Source organism: Elephas maximus, chromosome 3 (assembly GCF_024166365.1).
Source record: "Elephas maximus indicus isolate mEleMax1 chromosome 3, mEleMax1 primary haplotype, whole genome shotgun sequence".
In the NCBI taxonomy this organism is placed as follows: domain Eukaryota; kingdom Metazoa; phylum Chordata; class Mammalia; order Proboscidea; family Elephantidae; genus Elephas; species Elephas maximus.
In genome coordinates this window covers 191,351,979-191,379,141 of record NC_064821.1, presented here as the reverse complement: position 1 = coordinate 191,379,141, position 27,163 = coordinate 191,351,979, and the positions used below count along the sequence as shown (strand labels likewise).

At 42.0% G+C, this 27,163-nt stretch overlaps 1 pseudogene; it reads right to left on the bottom strand.

Moving 5' to 3' along the window:
* Positions 1-15,930: 15,930 nt before the first annotated feature.
* On the bottom strand, positions 15,931-18,196 carry LOC126071485 (swi5-dependent recombination DNA repair protein 1 homolog; annotated as a pseudogene).
* Positions 18,197-27,163: the final 8,967 nt, after the last annotated feature.

The following is a 27,163-nucleotide window of genomic DNA, read 5'->3' as shown; positions in this document are numbered from 1 at the left end:
TCTTTTCTTTCTGACTACTTTTAAGATATTATCTTTATCTTTGGTTTTCTGAAGTTTCATTATTATGTCTTGAGGGTTGGATTTCTTTGTATTTAACCTGTTTGGGACTCATTAGTATTCCTGAATCTGTGGATTGGTATTTTTTCCTCAATTCTGGAAAATTCTCAGCCATTGTCTCTGTAAATATTCCCTTGGCTCTGTTCTCTCCCTCTCCTCACCTCTCTTCTCCTTCTGGAACTCTGAATAGATACATTAGAGTTTTTAGTTCTCTTCTCCATGTGTCTTAACCTTTCTTTTATGTTTTACATCTTGTTGTCTTTTTGTATTACATTTTGGTTGACTAATTTTCTCTAGTTCACTAATTATCTCTTTAACTCTATCCAATTTGTGGTTAAACCTATTCACTGAGTTTTAAATTTTAATTATTATATATTTTTTATATATATATTTTTTAATAACTTTCATTAAGCTTCAAGTGAACGTTTACAAATCCAATCAGTCTGTCACATATAAGTTTACATACATCTCACTCCCTACTCCCACTTGCTCTCCCCCTCTTGAGTCAGCCCTTTCAGTCTCTCCTTTCTTGACAATTTTGCCGGCTTCCCTCTCTCTCTAACCTCCCATCCCCCCTCCAGACAAGAGTTGCCAACACAATCTCAAGTGTCCACCTGATATAATTAGCTCACTCTTCATCAGCGTCTCTCTCCCACCCGCTGACCAGTCCCTTTCATTTCTGATGAGTTGTCTTCGGGGATGGTTCCTGTCCTGTGTCAACTGAAGGTCTGGGGAGCATGGCCACCGGGATTCCTCCAGTCTCAGTCAGACCATTAAATTTGGTCTTTTTATGAGAATTTGGGGTCTGTATCCCACTGATCTCCTGCTCCCTCAGGGGTCCTCTGCTGTGCTCCCTGTCAGGGCAGTCATCGATTGTGGCCGGGCACAAATTATTATATTTTTATTTCAGTTCTATTATATTTCATTTTATTTTATTTCTATATTTGATTCTTCAAATGTACTTTTTTTTTTAATAGACTCTTGCTTCTTACTAATCTTTTTACCTTTATCTTAGTTATCTAGTGCTGCTATAACAGAAATACCACAAGTGGATGGCTTTAACAAACAGAAATTTTTCTCTTGCGGTCTAGGAGGCTAGAAGTGAGAATTCAGGGTGCCAGCTCCATGGGAAGGATTTCTCTCTCTATTGGCTCTGGGGGAAGGCCCTTGTCATCAATCTTTGGTGGCTGAAGAGTCTCTCAGCACAGGGACCCTGGGTCCAAAGGACGCACTATTCTCCCGGCTCTTGTTTCTTGGTAATATGAAGTCCCCTGTCTTTCTGCTCGCTTCTCTCTTTTATATCTCAAAACAGATTGGCTTAAGACACAACAGTATCTTGTAGATTGAGTCCTGCCTCATCAATATAACTGCAGCTAATCCCATCTCATTAACATTGCAGAGGTAGGAAAATCACATCAGATGACAAAATGGTAGACAACCACACAGTATTTGGAATCACAGCCTAGCTAAATTGACAGATTTTGGGGGGGGGGGGGCACAATTCAATCCATGACAACCTCCTTATTTATTATTTTTTTAAAATAATTTTTATTGAGCTTTAAGTGAACGTTTACAAATCAAGTCAGTCTGTCACATATAAGCTTATATACACCTTACTCCATACTCCCACTTACTCTCCCCCTAATGAGTCAGCCTGCTCCCTCCTTCCAGTCTCTCCTTTCGTGACAATTTTGCCGGTTTCTAACCCTCTCTACCCTCCTATCTCCCCTCCAGACAGGAGACGCCAACACAGTCTCAAGCGTCCACCTGATACAAGTAGCTCACTCTTCATCAGCTTCTCTCTCCAGCCCATTGTCCAGTCCCTTCCATGTCTGATGAGTTGTCTCCGGGAATGGTTCCTGTCCTGGGCCAACAGAAGGTTTGGGGACTATGACCGCCGGGATTCCTCTAGTCTCAGGCAGACCATTAAGTCTGGTCTTTTTTTGAGAATTTGGGGTCTGCATCCCACTATTCTCCTGCTCCCTCGGGGGTTCTCTGTTGTGCTCCCTGTCAGGGCGGTCATCGGTTGTGGCCGGGCACCATCTGGTTCTTCTGGTCTCAGGATGATGTAAGTCTCTGGTTCATGTGGCCCTTTCTGTCTCTTGGGCTCATAATTATCTTGTGCCCTTGGTGTTCTTCATTCTCCTTTGATCCAAGTGGGTTGAGACCAATCAATGCATCTTAGATGGCCGCTTGTTAGCATTTAAGACTGCAGACACCACAGTTCAAAGTGGGATGCAGAATGTTTTCTTAATAGAATTTATTTTGCCAATTGACTTAGATGTCCCCTGAAGCCATAGTCCCCAAACCCCCGCCCTTGCCCCGCTGACCTTCGAAGCATTCAGTTTATTCAGGAAACTTCTTTGCTTTTGGTCCAGTGCAGTTGAGCTGACCTTCCCTGTATTGAGTGTTGTCCTACTTTCACCTGAAGTAGTTCATATCTACTAACTAATCAGCAAATAACCCTCTCCCACCCTACCTCCCTCCCCCCTCTGCAGAATATTTTCTTAATAGATTTTATTATGCCAATTGACTTAGATGTCCCCTGAAATCATGGTCCCCAAACCCCTGACCCTGCTACACTGGCCTTCAAAGCATTCAGTTTATTCAGGAAACTTCTTTGCTTTTGGTTTAGTCCAGTTGTGCTGACCTCCCTTGTATTGTGTGTTGTCTTTCCCTTCACCTAAAGTAGTTCTTATCTACCAACTAATTAGTGAATACCCCTCTCCCACCCTCCCACCCTCCCTCCTCTCATAACCACAAAAGAATGTTTTCTTCTCAGTTTAAACTGTTTCTCAAGTTCTTATAATAGTGGTCTTATACAATATTTGTCCTTTTGCAACTGACTAATTTCACTCAGCATAATGCCTTCCAGGTTCCTCCATGTTATGAAATGTTTCAGAGATTCGTCACTGTTCTTTATTGATGTGTAGTATTCCATTGTGTGACTATATCATAATCTATTTATCCATTCATCCGTTGATGGGCACCTTGGTTGCTTCCATCTTTTTGCTATGGTAAACAGTGCTGCAATAAACATGGGTGTGCATATATCTGTTCGTGTAAATGCTCTTATTTCTCTAGGATGTATTCCGAGGAGCGGGATTGCTGGATCGTATGGTAGTTCTTTTTCTAGCTTTTGAAGAAGCTCCAAATAGATTTCCGAAGTGGTTGTACCATTTGACATTCCTACTAGCAGTGTATAAGTGTTCCAATCTCTCCGCAGCCTCTCCAACATTTATTATTTTGTGTTTTTTGAATTAATGCTAGCCTTGGTGGAGTAAGATGAAACCTCATTGTAGTTTTGATCTGCATTTCTCTAATGGCTAATGATCGTGAACATTTCCTCATGTATCTGTTAGCTACCTGAATGTCTTCTTTAGCGAAGTGTCTATTCATATCTTTTGCCCATTTTTTAATTGGGTTATTTGTCTTTTTGTAGTTGAGTTTTTGCAGTATCATGTAGATTTTAGAGATCAAACACTGATTGGAAATGTCATAGCTAAAAACTTTTTCCCAGTCTGTAGGTAGTCTTTTTACTCCTTTGGTGAAGTCTTTGGATGAGCATAGGTGTTTGATTTTTAGGAGCTCCCAGTTATCTAGTTTTTCTTCTGCATTCTTAATAATGTTTTAGATACTGTTTATGCCATATATTAGGGCTCCTAACGTTGTCCCTATTTTTTCTCCCATGACCTTTATCGTTTTAGATTTTATATTGAGGTCTTTGATCCATTTTGAGCTCATTTTTGTGCATGTAGTAAGGTATGGGTCTTGTTTCATTTTTTGGCAGATGAATATCCAGCTATGCCAGCACCATTTGTTAAAAATACTGTCTTTTCCTCATTTAACTGTTTTGAGGCCTTTGTCAAATATCAACTGCTTCTGTGTGGATGGATTTATGTCTGGATTCTCAATTCTGTTCCATTGGTCCATGTATCTGTTGTTGTACCAGTACCAGGCTGTTTTGACTACTGTGATGGTATAATAGGTTCTAAAATCGGGTGAAGTACGGCCTTCCACTTTGTTCTTCTTTTTCAGTAATGCCTTATTTATCCGGGGCCTCTTTCCCTTCCATATGAAGTTGGTGATTTGTTTCTCCATCTCATTAAAGAATGTCATTGGGATTTGGATAGGAATTGCATTAAATGTATAGATCACTTTTGCTAGAACAGACTTTTTTAAAATGTTAAGTCTTCCTATCCATGAGCAAGGTATGTTTTTCCACTTATGTAAGTCTCTTTTGGTTTCTTGCAGAAGTGTACTGCAGTTTTCTTTTTATAAGTCTTTTATGTCTCTGGTAAGATTTATTCCTAGGTATTTTATCTTCTTGGGGGCTACTGTAAATGGCATTGATTTGGTGATTTCCTCTTCGATGTTCTTTTTGTTGGTGTAGAAGAATCCAACTGATTTTTGTATGTTTATCTTATATTGTGATACTCTGCTGAACTCTTGTATTAGTTTCAGTAGTTTTCTGGAGGATTCCTTAGGGTTTTCTGTGTATAAGATCATGTCATCTGCAAATAGAGATCCTTTGACTTCTTCCTTGCTAATCTGGATGCCCTTTATTTCTTTATCTAGCTTAATTGCTCTGGCTGGGACCTCCAACACGATGTTGAATAAGAGTGGTGATAAAGGGCATCATGGTCTGGTTCTCGATCTCAATGTGAATGTTTTCAGGCTCTCTCCATTTAGGGTGATGTTGGCTGTTGGCTTTGTATGAATGCCCTTTATTATGTTGAGAAAATTTCCTTCTACTCCTATTTTGCTGAGAGTTTTTATCATGAATGAATATTGAACTTTGTCAAATGCCTTTTCTGCACGAATTGATAAAATCATGTGATTCTTGTCTTTTGTTTTATTTATGTGGTGGATTACATTAATTGTTTTTCTAATGTTGAACCACCCCTGCAAACCTGGTATGAATCCCACTTGGTCACGGTGACTTATTTTTTTGATATGTTGTTGAATTCTATTGGCTAGAATTTTGTTGAGGATTTTTGCATCTACGTTCATGAGGGATGTAGGTCTATAATTTTCTTGTGGTGTCTTTACCTGGTTTTTGTATGAGGGATATGGTGGCTTCATAGAATGAGTTTGGTAGTATTCTGTCCTTTTCTATGCTCTGAAATACCTTTAGTAGTAGTGGTGTTAACTCTTCTCTGAAAGTTTGGTAGAACTCTGCAATGAAGCCGTCTAGACCAGGGCTTTTTTTTTGTTGGGAGTTTTTTGATTTGATTACCTTTTCAATCTTTTCTTTTGTTACGGATCTATTTCGTTGTTCTACCTCTGTGTTAGTTTAGGTAGGTAGTGTGTTTCTAGGAATTCATCCATTTCTTCTAGGTTTTCAAATTTGTTAGAGTACAATTTTTCATGGTAATCTGCTATGATTCTTTTAATTTCAGTTGGGTCTGTTGTAATATCACCCATCTCATTTCTTATTCGGGTTATTTGCTTCCTCTCCTGTTTTTCTTTTGTCAGTTTGGCCAGTGGTTTATCAATTTTGTTGATTTTTTAAAAAAAACAGCTTTTGGTCTTGTTAATTCTTTCAATTGTTTTCCTGTTTTCTATTTATTTTAGTTCAGCTCTAATTTTTATTATTTGTTTTCTTCTGGGGCCTGAGGATTTCTTTTGTGGCTCTCTTTCTATTTGTTCAAGTTGTAAGGATAAGTCTTTGATTTTGGCCCTTTCTTCTTTTTGGATGTGTGCATTTATCGCTATAAATTAGCCTCTGAGCACTGCTTTTGCTGTGTCCCAAAGGTTCTGATAGGAAGTGTTTTCATTTTCATTGGATTCACTGAATTTCTTTATTCCATCCTTAATGTCTTCTATAATCCAGTCTTTTTTGAGCAGGGTAATGTTCAGTTTCCAAGTGTTTGATTTCTTTTTCCTGCTTTTCCTGTTATTGATTTCCACTTTTATGGCCTTATGGTCAGAGAAGATGCTTTGTAATATTTCAATGTTTTGGATTCTGCTAAGGCTTGCTTTATGACCTAATATGTGGCCTATTCTACAGAATGTTCCATGTGCTCTAGAAAAGAAAGTATATTTGGTTGCTGTTGGGTGGAGTGTTCTGTATATTTCTACGAGGTCAAGTTGTTTGATTGTGGCATTTAGATCTTCTGTGTCTTTATTGAGCTTCTTTGTGGATGTTCTGTCCTCCACTGAAAGTGGTGTGTTGAAGTCTCCTACTATTACTGTGGAGCTGTCTATCTCACTTTTCAATGCTGATAGTTTGTTTTATGTATCTTGCAGCCCTGTCATTGGGAGCATAAATATTTAATATGGTTATATCTTCTTAGTGTATTGTCCCTTTAGTCATTGCATAGTGTCCTTCCTTATCCTTTATGATGGATTTAACTTCAAAGTCTATTTTGTCAGAAATTAATATTGCCACTCCTGTTCTTTTTTGATTGTTGTTTGCTTGATGTATTTTTTTCCATCCTTTGAGTTTTAGTTTGTTTGTGTCTCTAAGTCTAAGGTGTGTCTCTTGTAGGCAGCATATAGACAGAACTTGTTTTTTAATCCGTTCTGCCACTCTCTGTCTCTTTATTGGTGCATTTAGTCTATTTACATTCAGGGTAATTATGGATAGGTATGAATTTAGTGCTATCATTTTGATGTCTTTTTTTGTGTGTTGTTGACAGTTTCTTTTTCCCACTTAATTTAATGTGCTGAGTAGATTATCTTTATATATTGTCATTTGCTCATGTTTATTGTTGATTTTGTTTCTGCTGAATCTCTATTTTTTTCTTGTATATTATTTTGATGAGTAGGTTAGTTTGTCTCATTTGTGGTTACCTTATTATTTACCCCTATTTTTCTAAATTTAAACCTATCTTTTATTTCTTTGTATCACCGTATCTTCCTTTCCATATGGAAGGTGTATGATTATATTTCTTAGTCCCTCTTTATTATTCTAATGTTATCTTCTTTTATATAATAACATTGCTGTTACCCTGTTTTGAGCTTTTTTTTTTTTTTTTTTTAATAATCTTGCTTTGTTTTTTTGGATTTCCCTATCTGGGTTGACTTCTGGTTGCTCTGCCCAGTGTTCTAGTCTTGGGTTGATATCTGACATTATTGATTTTCTAACCAAAGAACTCCCTTTAGTATTTCTTGTAGTTTGGTTTTTATGAACTCCCTAAACTTGTGTTTATCTGGAAATGTCCTAATTTCACCTTCATATTTAAGAGACAGTTTTGCTGGATATATGATTCTTGGCAGGCAATTTTTTTCCTTCAATTTTTTTAATATGTCATCCCATTGCCTTCTTGCGTGCGTGGTTTCTGCTGAGTAGTCCGAGCTTATTCTTATTGGCTCTGCTTCTTAGGTGACTTTTCGTTTATCCCTCACTGCTCTTATAATTCTTTCTTTATCTTTGGTTTTGGCAAGTTTGATTATAATATATCTTGGTGACTTTCTTTTAACATCTACCTTATGTGGAGTTCGATGAGCATCTTGGATAGATATCTTCTCATCTTTCCCGATATCAGGGAAGTTTTCTGCCAAGAAATCTGCAACAATTTTCTCTGTATTTTCTGTTATCCCCTCCTGTTCTGGCACTCCAATCACTCGCAGTTTATTTCTCTTGATAGAGTCCCACATGATTCCTGAGGTGTCTTCATTTTTTAAAATTCTTTTATCTGATTTTTCTTCAAATATATTAGTGCCAAGTGATTTATCTTTGAGTTCCAAGATTCTAGCTTCTACTTGCTCAATTCTGCTCCTCTGACTTTCTATTGAGTTGTCTACTTTTGTAATTTTATTGCTAATCTTCTGAATTTCTGATTGCTGCCTGTCTATGGATTTTTCCAGCTTATTAAACTTTTCGTTATGTTCCTGACTAATCTTTCTAATTTCTTCAATTGCTTTATCTGTGTGTTCCTTGGCTTGTTCTGCGTATTGTCTCATTTCCTTCCTGATGTCTTGAAGGGTTCTGTGTATTAAACTTTTGTATTCTGCATCTGGTAATTCCAGGAATGCACTTTCATTTAGAAGATCCCTGGATTCTTTGTTTTGAGAGCATGTTGAGGTGATCACGGTCTGTTTCTTTATGTGACCTGATATTGACTGTTGTCTCCGAGCCATCTATAAATTATTGTATTAGTTTATGCTTGCTTACTGTGTCATAGCTTTTTGCTTTGTTTTATTTTGGTATGCCCCTTTGGGTTGCTTGAGTGAGCTAGCTTGATTATTTTCACCTTTGGAGCTCTGACATCTTGTCCCCAGATGGCTAGAGCTGTTATCAGGAGTCCATTCAGTTTTCTTGTACGAATTCAGCTCAGGTTTCCAGGTAGGTGATCATCAAGTGTGTGGTACAGGCTCTGTCCTACAGTCTTAGAGGGGCAGGGGTAATTGGCATATATATCGGTATCTGATTGCATCAGGGGGTTATGCTCTGAACAAGGGAGGGGGCTGAGAACTGACCTCTGAGTGTCTCTGAGGAAAGAGCGTCCCTGTTCCCTAGATCATGCAGGTGGGTGGGTTCTGCAGATGGACCATGGGTGCCCAAAGTTTTTGGTTGTAAGGACTGGGAGGTACCAGTTATCTTTGAACCCCTGTTGCGGGTGTCTGGGTGACCTGAGTGGAGCTACCAGTCCTTAGGTCCCTGATGTGGGTAGGTGAGGACCTTGTTTAACAGGCAAAGCAATGTCAAACATCAAACACCCACTTCTCCAGCACACAGCTGAAATGGTTGGAGTCTACCAACAAGGGTCTATTCTCCTGAAATAGGTCCACAAAGGTCCATGCAGGAGGGAAAGGTGCTCAAAGTCCACGGATGGTTTATGCCTGGCCAGGAGCTGCTACTACCCTGAGCTCCCCCTGTTAGTGGAGGTAGCAAATTATCTTTTCCCCCAAATGCAATTTTTTTCCTTTCCCAAGGCTGGGAGGATGGCTGTAGGTGCTCAACAGTGCCTATCTCAGGCCCAGGGAATTCAGCCGCTGAAGCTGGTTTGCGGATGGGGGGGAGCGCATTAAAATATACGCAAGTACTTAGCTTTTGCTGACAGCACCGTTCTTCTCAGGTTCCAGAGGTGTGAGTAGGCTGTGTGGCTGGCTGCTTCTCCCTGAGAAAACTGTGGCTGAATGCTAGTACCAGCCTGCCACCGAAGCTCCGAGAATGGTGCCTGAGGGCTCCACGTGATTCAGGTCCAGTAACTCTTCTCCGCTTCTGAGTGGTCTCTTCCCTGCCCCTCAGTTCGTTTTCTAAGCTTGCCTTTGAAGCTCAGGGCTCCCAGCTTGTCACAAATATACTTGTTTTTTTTTTTTTGGGTCTTTGTTGTAAAGAGGGCTCGCTGGAAGTGTCTGTCTATTCTGCCATCTTGGCTCCGCCTCTGTGTTTTTTGATTTTTGACTGTGAGCTCATATTTCTGGAAACTTTATCTGTGGAAATGTTTTGAGGCTTCTGGGTTGAACCTGGGTTATATTAAAGGAGATTTGTATTTGTTTCCACCAGGTGCCTGGGGATACTCCCTACTGGGGCCGCTTAAAAACAAAATTATCAATTTGAAGATTTTTTGAAACATCTTGTAGTGTGAATTTTGGGTGCATACCTGAGAGATGACTGATTTGAGGTTAAATTGTTGGGGAGTGTTTTTTTTCTCCTCCACTCAGCACCCAGATTAAACAAAAGAGATTTTCCTTGAGCCTTTAGGTAGGTAGATTTTTTTCCTATTCACCTCTACTCTACAGATAAGACTTTTAAAATTTCAGCTTTGTGTATTTTTTAATTAGATAGAATAGTATTGTTTGAGGTATGGTAAGGTCAAGAGAGGGAAGCTGGAAACATTAAAAAATTTATTCATAGCCCAGTATTGCCACCCAGGGAAAACTGAAGGTGTGGTCACAAGGCAGAGATGGATAATGACTGTGGGTAAGCATTTTACTGTGGTTTTCACAGGAAACATGACGGGGGAGATCAGAGCATTTGGGGATTTTATTAGTCAACTATATTTGAAACCGACACCTTGGGGCTTGGTGCATTTACCAAAAGGAAAACTGAGGAAGCCTCTTATCTAGGTGTAGCAGACATTGTGGAGAAGAGTTACTTTATGTGGATGTTAAAACATTATATTACAGAAGCTCGGAAATATGGTTAATACAGTGTGTCTCTGTGTTTTTCCCAATAAACTTACTGCTAGAGAAGGTCTTGTGCTTTGTTTTCTGTTATTTCACTCTGAGAGGCCATGAAACTAGAAGGTCAATTTCACCAACTTTGGAAAAAGCTCTTAAGGCAAAACACAGATTCAAAAAAGCTCCTCTTATTTCTCTAGATTCCTGTTTTTATTTATAGTTGGCCTCTGAGTATTTCTTACTAACTTGTTTGTTCACCCTTTAAAAAAAGGGTTTTCATATTTTATGCAACATTTCGAGTTGTTTCTGGCTGGCCAGAGTACCTATTCTGCCATTATTTATTCTTTCATTCAACAAATATGTCTCAGAGAGTGTCTTCTGTGTGCCAGGAACCATCTTGTTGCTGAGGCTGCCCTGATGGATAAGATCTACTTTCTGCCCCAAAGGAATTCCCTGCCTCGGGCAATTCAGAGGAAGTCATTTCAGTTTAATTAGATGCTTGGTTTTAATGGATATCATAGCTGCAAAAGGTATCTCACAAAAATACTTCTGCCCAAATCGAAACATTAAAACGTTGTTGGCTATACTTTCTATATCATGATACTAATCCATTCCATATATACGCAATTGTTTTTATTGTGAAATTTGGCTAGTCAATATCTATCTCTGTTGATGAAAATTTGTTGTTCTTACAAATGAATCAGGTTTATCACTTTTATATTTTAATTATTAGGTTCAACAACCACTGAAGTTCTTAATTTTGAAGATTTTTTTAAACAGCTTAGAAAATTATGCTCCCTAGTTTTTAGAGTGTATAGACACAAGGGTTTTCATAGAAGACCCCAAATAGATGACACACTTACATTATTATTTCTTTCATAGTTGAAACACAGTTATAGAATTTACATGATACTGTAAGTTGAGACAAGTTAGAAACAACTGAATAGAAAACCCTCCACATTGCATAGTTTGTTCTAATGGTTCTTTCTTAAATCTGTGATAATAGTTCTATGCATCTTCGAATGCATTTTCTGACAAAGGAATGCATTTCAGTTTTTAACCATATTATTTTCCATGCTTTTTTTTTTTTTTGAGGCATTTTTCCTTGGAAGGAAAAAGCATTTCTCCGGATATATGTATCTTTTTGTCTTTTGTTATAAGGAAACCTAGAAAGAAGATTCTTAACAGTTATCAGTATGCTTGGTGACACAATAAAATCGTTATCACATAATTTTAAGTGCTGATAAAAAAGCTGAAGTTTTTTGTCTTCATGTTCTGGATATTTAGTTTTGAAATGTGTTGCTAATCACAATGCTCAGTAGTATAATATCTCAAGGCATTATATATATATTGTAAAAATGGCATGGGCGTGACGTCTGACCTCTTCTCTCTTCACAAGGAGGAATCAAGATCAACAGCCCAAGGCTGATTCCCATGAGGTGGGGGTCAGACATGCCATCTCTCTCCACCATCTTTACCAATTCTGACACTAACTGTCCCTCCCACAGCACTCTCTACTTCTGTGCTGGGTGTGATAATTCATTGCAGTGGTCACACAGAACTCACGGACAATACTTATGATTATGGGGTTTATTAGGGAAGTAACAGGTTATAATTTAGGTTGAAGAACTCTCAGGTTACAGTTTTTCCATCAGGACAGCCTCTTCTCAGCTGTGCTCGAAGGCATGCCTCTCTGACCCTGGGCCTCTGCCCTGCTCAGAAAGTGTTACAAAGCACTTTTAGTTCTGCCAGTAAGTGCCCCAAGGCATCCCACTCCGCCAATAAACTTCTGCCTGAAGGTGCTCAGCCCTAGCTCCATGGGCAAGCAAACCTATCTCCACCAAGTATCCAGAGGAACCCTACTCTCTCAGCAAGCTTCCTGCCCAAAGGCACTCAGCTTTCTTGCTCTGTGGGCCAGGAAGCCCATCATGCTGTCTCCTGCTGCTCGTGTCTCTCTGCCATGGCTTCTAGCCATCTTCAGTGTTACAGCTCTCTCTCTCTCTTTCCGTCTCTTGGTTCCAGGAGCTTCTCAGCACAGGGATCCCGGGTCAAAAGGATGCACTCCACTCTTGGCCCTTCTTCCTTGGTGATGATGAGATCCTCTCTCTGCTCTGGAATTGGCTCTCTTTTAAGCCTAGCAGGATGGCAAAAATGACAGTCCCCTTAGTGGGCCACAATTACCTTATGTTCACAGTCCCACCCAAGTGATTGGGTGGGGGTTACAAGGCTATATATAGTAGGTTGAGTTGTCTGGGAAGCTGACTCTCAGATACAGTTTAGTGTGTAGGATGTTAATTAGGGAGAGCCCTCAAGATCAACACCTAAACAAGGGAGGAGAAGGAGGCAGGATTGGGCACAGGGAGAAGTTGAGTAACAATACTGTCCCGATAACAGTCTTGGCTGAACCTCTGGGGAGCTCTGGACTAAAATGGTCCATCAGGGTTGTCCTTTATTGGGTTGAAATGGCTTGGGCTTTTAGTCATTGGATATGGGCCATCTGGGAAAGTGTGTGACCTTAGGCCAGGACATTCTCTCCAGCTGAGACAATTCCTGAAGGGCCTGACAGCATTTGCAGAAGCTGGGGTAACTAGTTGTTCATTGAAGGGGGCTCTGTTTAATGTGAGGTTTTACATTAATGATAAAACCAAAACCAAACACACCGCTGTCCAGTTGATTCTGACTTATAACGACCCCACAGAGTTTCCAAGGGTGTAAGTTTCTATGGAAGCAGGCTGCCACATCTTTCTCCTGAGGAGCTGCTGGTGGCTTCAAACCACCAGTCTTTTGGTTAACAGTTGATTGCCTTAGCCACTGTACCACCAGGGTATAAATGTGTTTTTCAAATTATTATCTTCATAATTTCACTTATTTTTTCCCCTGAGTTCTTGTCAGATCAAATTAGATTATTGTATTTGTTATTGATTTATTGTCTCTCAACTTCAAATCATCCTCCCCCTCTCCCCTTTTTTTTTTGCCTGCTTTGCAGAATTGGATCTGGGCATTCTAAATATTTTTCCTTTGCCAGCTGACATGATCTTAAGCTTTGTAAGTAAATGGCACAGGAGAACCATTGTAGAAGGAAGGGGTTTTCTTCCTGATTCCACGTTGCTGGTGGGTCAGCTCCTGTAGTGGTGATAGCTTTTTCAGCACCAGGCTCCTGCAGTTCACAGTGGCCAGCAGCTTTTCCTGGCATTGTATCCACTCAGTAGTGGCATGTCTCAGATGACACATTTCCTCACAAACAGCCTTCCTGAGCACTCTAGAGGGCGAATTCCCAACAAGTTCAACCAAAGAGACACTACAGTGACTTCTCTACCATTGGTGAGCCATGGCTGTGTCCTCTCCAAGAGGGTCTAGATCTCAGGCCTGAGAGGATGGGAGGAGGGGAAGGACAGGCTCTTCCTTCGGTGCTCTATCTCAGCCTGGGGTAGTGGCTGCTTCTTGTATCTGCTATTTCTATATTCTTTAAACAACTCCCTTACTTCTTACTAGCCAATTCTTCGTTACTTCAGCCCTTTGTTACAGTTAATTCTTTATAATAAGCTTTTCCTATTCAGATTACTGTGTGGTTTTGCTCTCCTTTTTGGACATAGACTAATAAAATTATCATTTTTTTAAATAATTTTTTTTATTGTGCTTTAAGTGAAAGTTTACAGTTCAAGTTAGTTTCTCATACAAAAATTTATACACACATTGTTGTGTGACCTTAGTTGCTCTCCCTATAATGTCACGGCACCCTCCTCCTTTCCATCCTATATTTCCTGTGTCCATTCAACCAGCTCCTATCCCTTTCTGCCTTCCCATCTCACCTCCGGACAGGAGCTGCCCATTTAGTCTCATGTATCTACTTAAGCTAAGAAGCACACTCTTCACAAGTATCATTTAATGTCTTATAGTCCAGTCTAATCTTTGTCTGAAGAGTTGGCTTTGGGAATGGTTTTAGTTTTGGGCTAACAGAGAGTCTGGGGGCCATGCCTTCTGGAATCCCTCCAGTCTCAGTCAGACCATTAAGTCTGGTCCTTTTACTAGAATTTGAGTTCTGTTTCCCATTTTTCTCCTGCTCTATCAGGGGCTGTCTGTTGTGTTCCCTGTCAGGGCAGTCATTGGTGGTAAGCCAGGCACCATCTAGTTCTTCTGGTCTCAGGCTGATGGAGATTCTGGTTTATGTGGCCCTTTTTGTCTTTTGGGCTTATATTTTCCTTGTGTCCTTGGTGTTCTTCATTCTACTTTGCTCCAGGTGGTTTGGGACCAATTGATGCATCTCAGATGGCCACTTGCTAGCTTTTAAGACCACAGACACCACTTGCCAAAGTGGGATGCAGAACATTTTCTTAGTAAGCTTTGTTACGCCAGTTGACCTAGATGTCCCCTGAAACCATGGTCCCCAGACCCCTGCCCCTGCTATTCTGTCCCTTGAAGTGTTTGGTTGTATTCAGGAAACTTCATAGCTTTTGGTTTAGTCCAGTTGTGCTGGCTTCCTCTGTATTGTGTGCTGTCCTTCCCTTTGCCTAAGATAATTCTTGTCTGCTATCTTTTTTTTTATCTAGATAGTGAATACCCCTCTCCCTCCCTCCCCACGCTCGTAACCATCAAAGAGTGTTTTCTTATGTGCTTAAAACTTTTCTTGAGTTCTCGTAATAGTGGTCTTATACAACGTCTGACCTTATGCGACTAATTTCACTCAGCTTAATGTCTTCCAGATTCCTTCATATTATGAGATGTTTCAAGGATTCATCATTGTTCTTTATCATTGCATAGTATTCCATTGTGTGAATATACCATAATTTGTTTATCCATTCATCCATTGGTGGGCACCTGGGTTGTTTCCATCTTTTTGCTATTGTAAACAGAGCTGCAGTAAACATGAGTGTGCATATATATATTTGTGTGAGGGCTCTTATTTCTCTAGAATATATTCCAAGGAGTGAGATTGCTGAATCGTATGGTACTTCTATCTCTAGCTTTTTAAGGAATTGACAAATCGATTTCCAAAGAGGTTGTACCGTTTTACATTCTTACCAGCAGTGTATAAGTGTTCTGATCTATCCACAGCCTCTCCAATATTTATTGTGTTTTTTTGAATAATGCTAGCCATTTTGGGGTGAGATGGTATCTCATTGTAGTTTTGATTTGCATTTCTCTAATGGCTAATGATCGTGAGCATTTCCTCATGTATCTGTTAGCCACCTGAATGTCTTCTTTGGAGAAGTGCCTGTTTATACCCTTTGCCCATTTTTTAAATTGGGTTATTTGTATTTTTGTTGTTGAGGTTTAGCACTATCTTGTAGATTTTAGAGATTAGATGCTGATCCAATTTGACATAGCTGAAACATTTTTCCCAGTCTGTAGGCTGTCTTTTTACTCTTTTGGTGAAGTTTTTGGATGAGCATAAATGTTTGATTTTTAAGAGCTCCCAGTTATCTAGTTTGTCTTCTGGTGTTTGTGTATTGTTAGTAATGTTTTGTATACTATTTATGCCATTTATTAGGGCTCCTAGCATTGTTCCTATTTTTTCTTCCATGATTTTATCATTTTAGATTTTATCTACATTATTTTTAAACACAATTTAAGTTTTTTTTTTTTATGTTTCTTTAAATGTCTAGTTTTCTTTGGCAAATTTATACAAAAGAATGAATTTTTATTTTAGAAAATAGTTTATATTTACGTAACAGAGTGCTCTAAACTGACATTCATCAGGATACCTCCCTTTAACCCGTAATGGTTTATAACTTCCCTTTAAAATACACATGCATCTTTTAATTAAGTTGTCATGCTTAATTCTGAAAAAAAAATTATGAATTAAACAGCTATAAATTCTTCTTCATGTCTGTTGTAGTGTAGCAGTTCGTCATCTAACCCACAGTGGTTTATCAAGTCAGTAAGTCTTAGTTTCTTGTTCTCCTCAGACATAGCTGACTGCAACTTAGAAAGCAGTAGTTGGCTACAGTTTCTCCACTTCTTTTACTAGCAACTGTAACTGAGACAGGTCATTCTTTGATCTATATATTTTGACTAGTTTTAGCCTCGTCTCCTGAATCTGTTTCACCAATTTTGCTTCCCCTTCCTTTGATTTTTGTCAGGGAAGATTCTCATTGACAAAATCATTTTGGAGAGCATTGTACTACCCAATATCAAGTGATTTAGGTTCACATGCACTAATATTCTTGAAGGTATATTTCAAATATGTACTTTCTTCAAATTCACTACGATACCATCAGAATGTCCTGAAAGAGCCTAGTTAACACAAAGTTTGCTAAAAACAAAACAGCAATTCCCTGTTAAACTTTCAGAACAATAGCCACTAGAGGCCAACTATCAAATATTTACTCCTGCACCAGAATCTTGAGTCCAAAGGTCTGAAAAGGGCTCATTAACATAGTAAAAATCATTCTCTAGGTGGAGACTTAACAGGGTAATGAGACGTGAGATTAGGACTGTATTGCACATGTGTAGTATGTCAGAAGATGTAGGAACCTGTACTTGTAGGATTTGTTAAGAACTTCCTCCTTCCTCAGAGTAACCCAAGACAGGCAGAATCTGAGGCCTGCTTTCATCTCTGCCTCAGCTTGTACACACGCTCAGAATACATTCTCTCTTCGTCCCTCACCTGCTATTGTCTTTATTGGCCGGAGTCACACTGACCGGAACCCAGAACTTGAGCTGGGTAACGCCTACGTGTGTAAAAGTTTCTTGAAATTTCAAACACTTTTCTTCTGTTGAAGACACTGGTTTCCCCCCCAAAATCTGATCATTTTCTTCATTCTTTATCTTAAGATGTTTTACCACACTATAACAGGAATTTGGAGCCCTGGTAGCACAGTGGTTAAGAGCTCAGCTGGTAATCAAAAGGTTGGCAGTTCGAATCCACCAGCTGTTCCTTGGAAACCCTATGGGGCAGTTCTACTCTGTCTTATAGTGTCACTGTGAGTCAGAATCGACTCAATGGCAATGGCTTTTTTTAATAATAGGAATTTTTTATAATAGAGAGTTAAATGATGATCTTGTTTTTCTTCATTGTTGTACGGGGAGACGGTGGAATCTCACAGGTCTGTGGAGTGCTAGGTAAAATCATCTGGGTCTGATGAACTCTCCATCCTGAAAATGAAATCTTGATTTGTCTACCAGTCCTTGAGGGACCCCAGTCTTGAGGTGAAATTGAAAGATTCCCGACCTTGTGGAAAGGGAGCTCAAATGGGCTCCACAGCAGACCCCAGAATAAAGTTATCTCTCAGACAACCACTTGCTTCCTGGCATGCCACTCCCTCCACCATCCCCAGAATGTCCGTATTTTCTTTTTTTTTGAAAAGATGTTGTGACACTAACAAAACAAAACAAAACAAAACAAAACCCCAAACTCTACCATTCTCACATAGTTATTTCCATATTATCTTCATTGTACCTCTGTCTTTAGGATTTCCTGGCTGTGCAAATGGTTAACGTGCTCTGCTGTTAGGTGAAAGATTGGAGGTTCGAGTCGACCCCGAGGCACCTGGGAAGAAAGCCCTGGTCACCTATTTCTGAAAGGTTAGCCGTTGAAAACCTTTCGGAGTCCAGTTGTATGCTGGCACACATGGGGTCACCCTGAGTCACGGTTAACTCTATGGCAACTGGAAGACTCAGGCTTTTACCCTGTTATACTCATGGTGAGTATACTATTTGGCATTCTGCTATTTTCCTTTGGCCCATTGGCATAAACCTGCCCTTGCCACCTTTATGATCAATTTATTCTCCCAGGTGCTGTACTACCTCACTAGGTATCCAGAGGCTTCGTTTTTATAATTGTTCAAGGGGTGCTATGGAGAGCTGTTCTCATGGGTGTGTTTCCGGACTGTGTCAGTGTGACAACTGCCACTGGCCAGGATTTGCTTACTGGGTAATCAACTGGTGGGGCCCTTGGAGAAAAGAGAAGGAAGTTTGCACTTACAGGAAGTCCTGAACAGGGACTGGTCGGGTCTTGGACGTAGATAGTGTGCAGACTGAAGGGTCAGCTGGCAAGGGCTAGGTTCTACCACTCCTCCCGGATGTTGGCTAAGGCCCTTTGCATGTCCTCTTTTCTCAGCCCCATCACCCCCTGAACAATGAATGGCTGACCCACTGACAGTCCTTCCAGGTCTGCTTCTTTCACATCCTTTGCTCCTCAGGCTCCCAGGTGCCCTCCCAGATTCTTCATCCTTCCTCACCAGAAGTTCTGTCCTAAGTGTACCTACAACTTAATAGGAACAGAAAAACCAGTCCAGCCTGGAGGGCTAATTCGTAGTGACTGTTAAGTGGGAGCAAATGTCAATACCTGTATTTTGTTGTTTCATGCATTATTAATATATGGGATGAATACCTATATCCTGTGTAAAAATTTTTCAGAATTTATAACATTAAAAACACTGAAACTAGGTATTTGATGTATTCTGAATAAAAAATTTAGAAACACACTCCAGAACACCAAGTAAAACATAAAAATGGCAAATTAAACACACATTATTATTCTAATCTAAATTGGTAAATAAAATGAATTAAAAAACTCCAAGCAAACCCGCTGCTGTCAAGTTGGTTCAGACTCAGTGACCTTATAGGACAGAGCTGAACTGCCCCATTAAGGTTTCCAAGGAGCGGCTGGTGGATTCAAACTGCTGACCTTTTGGTTAGCAGCTGGGCTCTTAACCATGATGCCACCAGGGCTCCAAAAAATGAATGAAATTATTCAGAAAGCAAGTTAAACACTACATAAAAAGAAAGAAAATGTAATTAATTTTGAAAAAAATGAAGATGTAAGGCTATTGATTAGAAAAATTGCCGTCTTCAAAAGCAAACTACGTCAATGGTGCCGTTCTTGAGTTATGAGTGCATTTTTGTAGATGTTTTTCATGCTGCTGAAAACACTCTAATTCTATGCCCAGATAGGGAGAGTAAGGAGCCAGCTGACTCCGTCTTCAAATAACCCCATTTCTTGTTTGGTAACTCGGAGATGCTTCTGGATGTTTTATTCAGGGACTGCAATCTTTTTTGTTACTGGTGAGCTCTAGTTTCTGCTTTGCAGAGCGTGTGTCTAAGCTGTCTTTGTCTCCTTTAGTTTCTTCATCCATGGACAGGAATTACAATGTGGGGAAACAGGTATTGCTTTCAGCACTGGAATGTCCCTAGTCCACTTGCTCAAAATAAGAATTGCACTCGCAATAGGGGCTTTGCTTTGTTGATTGGCATTTTCCTTCTCCTTTTGTGGATTATAGAAGTGTAAAAGGATATTTTCTAATAGAGGGAAGCTTTGCTTGATTGGAATTTTTAATATAAGCTGTAATTCTGGGGTACATATCAATGTATAAATGAGATTTCAAATAAAAAAAACTGAAGTAATGCTACTGTAGTGACAAAAATGCTAATAGCTTAATATCTAAGAATTGCACAATATGCCAGAATACTGAAATATGGAAACCAGCAATTATAATCGTTATTATTCTCTAAAACAAGAAAGCAACTGAACAATTAAAACCCCAACCAAGCCAAGACCCCTCGGGAGACTGATCTTGTCTCTCAGAAGAGGGAAGATGTTTGCAGTCTGCCCTGGGGAAATTGTCCCCAGGAATGGGTCAAAGCTCCAGTTAAGGCCCAAACAATAAGACCAAACCCATTGCCACTGAGTAGATTCCAACTCAGAGAGACCCTATAGGACAGAACAGAACTGCCCCCTAAGGTTTCCAAGGAGTAGCTGGTGGATTCTAATTGCTGACCTTTCGGTTAGCAGCCTGAGCTCTTAACCACTGTGCCACCAGGGCTGGAAAGACAAGACAGGCATTTCTATATTCTTACCACATCTTACTACAAATGCTAATTACCATTTTAACGACAACATACAGCTCCTGATGATGATGTTCAAGGTTTGCTAATGTCCTTTAGTACTGAACATTTAGACTGTTGCTGGGAACCCTTTCCTTCTCCTAGTTACATACTACTTGTGGCAAGTCTATTCATAAATATGTCTTTTAGCGTGTGAATTATTCTCAAGGCTGTGAATGATTACCAGGTCAAAGTCAGCTCTGACTCGTGCTCAGTATTGGCATGTTATTTTATTTTGATGAGTGTCCTTTGTTTGCAGCACAGAAAAAGGTGCTAGTTTAGAAACATACAAATGTATGATCCAGACTTGATCAGGAAATTATCGAGTTTGCTAAGTGAAAGCGTTTTCAAGAAACTGAGAAGAGCTTTTTAAAAAATGTATGTGAGTACCTCTCTTCCCCCAAAGATTGAGGAAAAAAGTTTTCCCTTTCTTTTCTGGCCTCTCATTTGAGGTCAGAGCAAAGGAAGGTAATCGGGCTGAGCGGGAGCCTGGAACCTGCAAACTGCACGGTCTTCTCTTTCCTCCACGTAACCCGGAGGGACTGAGCAAGCCTTGGGACTGTTCAATCACCGGTCCTTTAGCTCCCCCTGCCGGCCATTTAGGCCCCACTCAGAGTGGTCCTGCCAGGGGAAAGGCCTGAGAGGCTGGGGTGGCAGGATTGCCAAGGCCAGAGTGCCAGATGTTTGGACAACGGCCTGCTGGAGAAGAAGCCAGACCCCTCTGCTCCTCTTCAGGATGAAGTCACATTGTCCTAATGATGGGCAGCCCCACAAGAGAGGAAAAAGCTGAGTTAGACTTCTTGGCCTCAGTTTGTTCCCATTGCTGTCAAACTTCTCTTTCTGGCAAATAAAACTGGTTCCATAGCTTCAAATTGTGTGTTGACTTCCTTTAACACCCACAGAAGAAGTCCTAACTCTTTAGGTTTGTACACAAGGCCCTTCACGATTTGACCTTAGCCTCTTTTTTTCTTGGCATTTTCTGTAACTTGCCCCGTTCCACAGGCCCAGGTCTGTGCCCTGGGCAAGGATATCCCTGGCTATATGAAGACAAATAAAGCCTTTGGTCCAGTTACCTGGAGAGAAACTCAAGGTTATAAAAAGCTGTAGGTGCAAGGGGCTATTAGGTCTGATGGCTCAGGCAGAGAAATTGCAGCTAATGGGGAGAGCCTTTGAGAGGTTACCCTGGAAACAGGCGGACTACACTGTAGCATAATAAGGCCAGTGCTAATATTTTACCAGGAGACATTGAAGTTGTATTAATGGAGAAGTGCACATTCCTTCTTCATTTAGAAAAACTGATTATTGTGGTGAGTTGTATTTGCTAACAAATATTTTAGGTGAAAACCTGACCACAGTACCAAACTTGAGATAAAGCACTCACTAGTTTCCCTTCTGGAACCCTGGTAGTGAGGTGGTTAAGAGCTCAGGCTGCAACCCAAAAGATCGGCAGCTCGAATCCACCAGGTGCTCCTTGGAAATCCTGTGGGGCAGTTCTCTGTGCCCTATAGGGTCACTATGAGCCAGAATCGACTTGAAGGCAAGAGTTTGGTTTTTTTTTTTTTGGTTTAGTTTCCCTTCTATGGAACCAAATCCATTCCTCTGTCTTGCACAGTTTACTAAGAGTACTCTCTGCTGGTAGAATGAAGGAGTGCTGCCCACATGACATGTGCTTGCCCAGGTCTCCTGATCTCACCATACCTTTTCACACTTTTGTTCATTCAGTTTCTTCTGTCTCTTGGCAAAGGACACTAGGAGCCTTCTATACCCAGCTCAGATGTCACCTCCTTTGTGACATCTTCCCCAGGCCCCAGGCACAGGTAAGTGTTCCCTGCTCTAATCCCCTATAGTACTTACTACACTCTTCTATAATAGTCCGTATTACACTGTACTGTAACAATCTGTTTAAAGACTATTCCCTTTAGGCTTCACCTTTCTTCCATTCCCTCTCTTGACCCTCACACTGTGAACTACTCAGATTAAGGGACCATGTCATCCTCATCTTTATTTGGTACAGAGCCTGCCATAGAGTAAGTGCTCAATAAACTTTCGTTGAATGGATGAACAAACTTTTATATGGTGGACAGTTGCGGGATAAAGAATTGCTAGAGGGGACTGGTGGTAGGGTATTTATGTAGGACTCTGATTCACACAAATCCTGGAGGATGAGTTTAGCTCTGATGCAGGAGGATGGATGAATTGAGTATTTGAGATCAGACACAACAGGCAGGTCCCTGAGACTGCACATGCCAAGCCTGCGAAGCAAGTGTTGTCCATTAGCCACTATCTGAGGAATATAGCCAGGGCTCAGTCCTACTCCCGAGGGCCGGTGGGGAGACATAGCTCTGGGCCGGCACAAGACCTAGAACTCTACTATAATGCGAGCTCCATAAGGGCTAGACGAACCCTAGCTGTTGCGTTCACTGCGGTGTCCCTCATGTCTAGCACTGTGCCTGGTGTATGGAAGCATTTACTGATCAACCAGTTTATTAATGCACAGGATTTGATGCAGTGTAATTAGAAACAAGACTTTATTCTTTCCAAATGCTTCCCAATAAGCTCACTTACTGCGATCATTCTTCTCTATTCCTGGATGAAATCTTGGCGGGTCCCATAGCCTTTCTGAACACTCTTAGGTCTCAACTTTCAGGTTGTGAAAAGTCCAGTTCAAAGCTCAATCTCTCATCTCATTCAAAGTTGTTCCTGCCTCAGGAGTGGGGAAGCGGTGTGTGGGCAGCCTCATCACTGCTTCCCACCTTGCCTTTTCACCCCTCCTTTCCGTCTTTCCTCTGGCTTTTATAAGGAGGGGCGGGAGGTGGGAGAAAGAGTCGCAAAGGTCTTACTCGACCTGTGTGTTTGTAACCTGTCTTGGAGTCCTCACTGGGTGCTAGATGTCCAAAAGCTGACTCCGCTGGGGTGGAGGGTAACTTTGTGGGTCTGTCACAGCCGCCTCTGCTGCGTTTCTGACTGCAGTTTCTCTAACGCCTCCTTCCGTTGGTCAACAACGCTCACGCCTCAGTCCCCGGCCTCCGGCGGGAGTCTCCACGCCAACTCCCTGTTTGGGTCACTCTGTCCTGTGGGCAGGCCCCCTTTTGTGGGGGTCCACATCTGGCCTACAGGACCCAGGCAATTGCCCCACCCTTGGCGGAAGTGCAGCCTCACTCCCTCGCAGCCCTCTCTCCTCATCTGCTGTTGGGGCAGCCAGTCTCTCACCTGTAGATGTTTTTTAGGTGGGAGTCAGGAACCATTTCCTGCCTCTCCCCGATTTCACAGGGCAGCACCCAAGCTCTCTGAGTGGTCCTTTTAAAGCTCCCCTCACTTGGTGTATGGTGGGGGATCATCTTGCCCTCCCCTTCCATGGTGGGTGGGGGTGGGGACATATGGGGCTCCTGCCAACATTCTCCCAACTCATATCTCCCGCCCTGAGCAATTCCCCGGCCTTTCCTTCCCTGGGGGTGAGGAATAGATAAAGTCACTGGACTGTTTTTTTGGTTTACCCCTTCCCAGACAATTCTCTATAGGTAGTCAAGCACCTCTTTTTAGAATGTGTGGGAATTCAGTACCCTTTGTCTTCAGCTTTGGAGTCCCTGGGTGGCACAAATGGTTGATGTGCTCGGCTACTAACCAAAAGGCTGGTGATTATAATTCACCCAGAGGTGCCTTGGAAGAAAGCCTTGGTCATCTACTTCAGAAAAACCAGCCATTGAAAACCCTACAGAGCACAGGTCTATGCTGACACACATTGGACCTCCGTGAGTTGGAGTTGACTCCATGGCCACTGGTTACCATATAAGGTTAGGATTAATGAGATCGTGTAGAATAGTGTTAGCCTGCAGGAGGTACTTCACTATAGTAGTATCATCATTATTGATGTTATTGCTCCTTGGAGGTGAGGGGTGGCTGGGCCAGCAGGGTGGGGGTGAGTGGGGCACAGGCATCTTCGCTTGACTAGAAGTATCAGGAGGAGGATGAATGGGAGGCTGAGACATGGGGTGAGAAATACAAAGCAGAGGGGAAGCCAGTTTCAGCCCTGGGTAGGGCGGCTGTTGAAGGAGGGGAAAGCCAAGAGGGAGCACTGGTCCCTGCTCCGTCCTTGAGGACGCACGCTAAGTCTGGCTGGGGGATTTGCACCATCACTGTCTCACTGGTGTCTATGCCTGGAGGACAAGGACCAACTCAGCCTGTGCTCAGTCCTGGGCCTGGCCTCCTGCCTGTGGCCCTGATGGGTAGGAGGAAAGAGTCCTGCGCTCTCAGTACCCCAGTCTGGGTTTTTTCCCTACCTTCTGTCTTTTCAGGGGCAGCCCCTCCTCTCTGGCCAACCTGCCACAGGGACCCAGGACTCCGCCCAGGCAGCTGACTCATGTGTTCCATGGATTCTCTGGCAAAAAATTCCATAGCCTTCTCTTCCCTGGCCTTGGTCATAGAAGCTCTTGTTCGTGGAACTGGTGAAGGAAGCCAGCTGCACAAAGTGGGAGAATCAAACTGAACCCAATGATGGTTGCAAAAGGGCTCGGTAAGTTCAGAGCGCCTCGTTGCAAAGGAAGGAGATGGCCAGTCCACATAGCCCTGGTGGTGTTCCCAGCTATACTGCTTTACTCCTACTTGACACAGTGGCAGGCCTGTGACTGCAGGCTGGCTGATAGGTGAGCCCTGTCCCCTGTCCCCTGATGCTGGGGGCCCTGGCCAGGCTTACTGTGTTCAGTACCCCCTCTTCCTGAAACAGGAGAAAACTGACTGAGGGTGGTAAACCAGCCATCCTTACCTGGTAGTAACATGGCTCTGCATGAGAGGGAGATATAGCAAGAGAGGGCTCGTAGCCGAGAAGAAATTGTACCTGGAACCCAGAGGTTAGAGTCAGGTGATGTGGGTTCCTAAAGGCAGTTTTTACAACCACGTCAGGAAATGGTGCTGAAGTTTCTGTACAAGGTTGAGGGCATGAGGAGAAGCTGGGAATGCTGCTTAGCGAACATCCCCCAGCCTGATAGCTCCGGGAATGTTCTGTAGAAATGGGATTCTCTGAGTCTTCTGCAATAAATACCAACTTTACAAAAATGAAGTGTCTGAGTGCTCTTTTTCTCCAAGCCTCCAATTCAGCTCTTGTGGATGAAGTCACCCTTGCTGCAATGATTGTTGAAAGAGTGACATGTGACCCAAGTTGTGCCAATCAGAATCTATTCCTGAGGGAAGCCTACAGGGGACAATGATCTCTTTTGGCCGGATTGCCACATGTGGATAATAAGCCTGGAGCTCCCTGTGTCTTCGCATGGAGGAAGCCCTTCTGAGGCAGGACAGGAGAGCTTCCAAGAAAGAGAAGCGTATCTATCAATCCACCCAGCCATCTAGAAACCAGGTGATACTGAGTCTCTGAATTTATCCCTGTCATTTCCAGTGATGTGAGCTCTTCCCCCCCCACCCCTTTTTGCTGAAGCTAGTCTTAGTTGAATTTTCTTACAGGCAGTCAAAAAAGGGTCTTGACTAAGACATCCCTTCAGAAACTCCCGCATTCACACTGTGTCACAGCAACATGTACCTTCTTTCCCTCCTCTCTACACCTCTTAGGTCACTGTCCCTTGCCCACATGCCTACTACCTTCCCACCACCCCTCACACACAACTGGGGATAATTAAAAGATGAATATTGTGTAGGTTCATGTCTTTCGCTCCCATTTGACTCTACACAGCTCTGTGAGGTAGGTGAGTCAGGTTTACCCCTATTTTACACGTGAGAAAACAGGCTTAGAGACGTGAAACCCCTTGTCTGTGGCTCAGGGCTAGTGGCAGGGCTGAGATGCACACACAGGTGTTCTGAAGTTGGGCCTGCACTGTTGTGCAAGAGCCACCAGGGGGCAGCATGGCATTGCAGAGAGAAGGGAGTTGGCCTTAAACTTAGGAAAGCCCTTAATTTTCTGGATAGTTTTTTCACCTGAAAACTGGGAACAACATTACCCACTACACAAAGCTGCTGTGAGAAAAGAGAGCTTCCAGTTTAAAAGGCTTTTGGCTTGCAGCCCTCGATATCACCAGGTTCTCATGAAATGGCTCACAGAGACAGGGGCTCGCTACACAGCCCACCTGACAGCCACTAAATACAAGGACCGAGGAAATCTGATAACTCTTTACTCTTCTGTCCTCTCTTCGAATGGTTACTTCAGCCAGTGAAAATGTGGGAAGACATTTGATATTTGAGAAGTAATCCCCAAATTTGAGCCTGCATCAGAATTACGAGAAGGGCTTGCTAAAACACAGATCACTGGGCCCCACCCCATAGTTTCCATCACAGTAGGTCTGTGATGGGGTCAATACTTCGCATTTCTAACAATTTCTGGCTCTGTGGGAGAAAGACCTGGTGATCTGTTTCTTTAAAGATGAAAAAACCAAACTCATTGCCAGTTTCTGAGTTGATTTCGACTCACAGTGACCTTATAGGACAGAGTAGAACTCCCCTATAGGGTTTCCCAGGCTGTAAATCTTTATGGAAGCAGACTACCACATTTTTCACCTTCAGAGCAGCTGGTGGGTTAGAACTGCCAACTGTACTGTTAGCAGCCAAGTGCTTTAACCACTCTACCACCAGGGCTCCTCCATAATGATTACAGCCTAGAGAACCCTACGGAGCAGTTCTACTCGGTCACGTGGGCGTCAATATGAGTAGAAACTGACTCTATAGCATCTAACAACAACAAGAAGTTCCCAGACAATCTGGTGCTGCAGTTCCAAGGACCACACTTTGAGAACCACTGCCCCAGAGGGTCTATTTGGGTGGGCTCAGAGAACTAGCGTGGGGGTCCCTTGGTGTTAGTTTTTGCTTTCCTGATTTGCACTGCATGTACCCAGGGCCCTCCGACCAGGCACCTGGGCCAGAGGTGCCGGCAGTGTAAGTGGCTGCGGTTAGCACAGAACCAGAATGTCATGGATTGAATAGTGTCCCATCTAAAATATCTATCAGTTTGGCTAGGGGATGATTCCCAGTATTGTGTAATTGTCCACCATTTTGTCATCTGATGTGATTTTCCTATGTGTTGTAAATCCTATCTCCATGATGTTTATGAGCTGGGATTACTGGCAGTTATGTAAATGAAGCAGGTCTCAATCTACAAGATTAGATTGTGCCTTAAGCCAATTACTTTTGAGATATAAAAGCAAGAAGCAAGCAGAGAGACAGAGGAAACACATATCACCGGGGTTCCTGGATGGAGAAGCTCTGAGTCCAT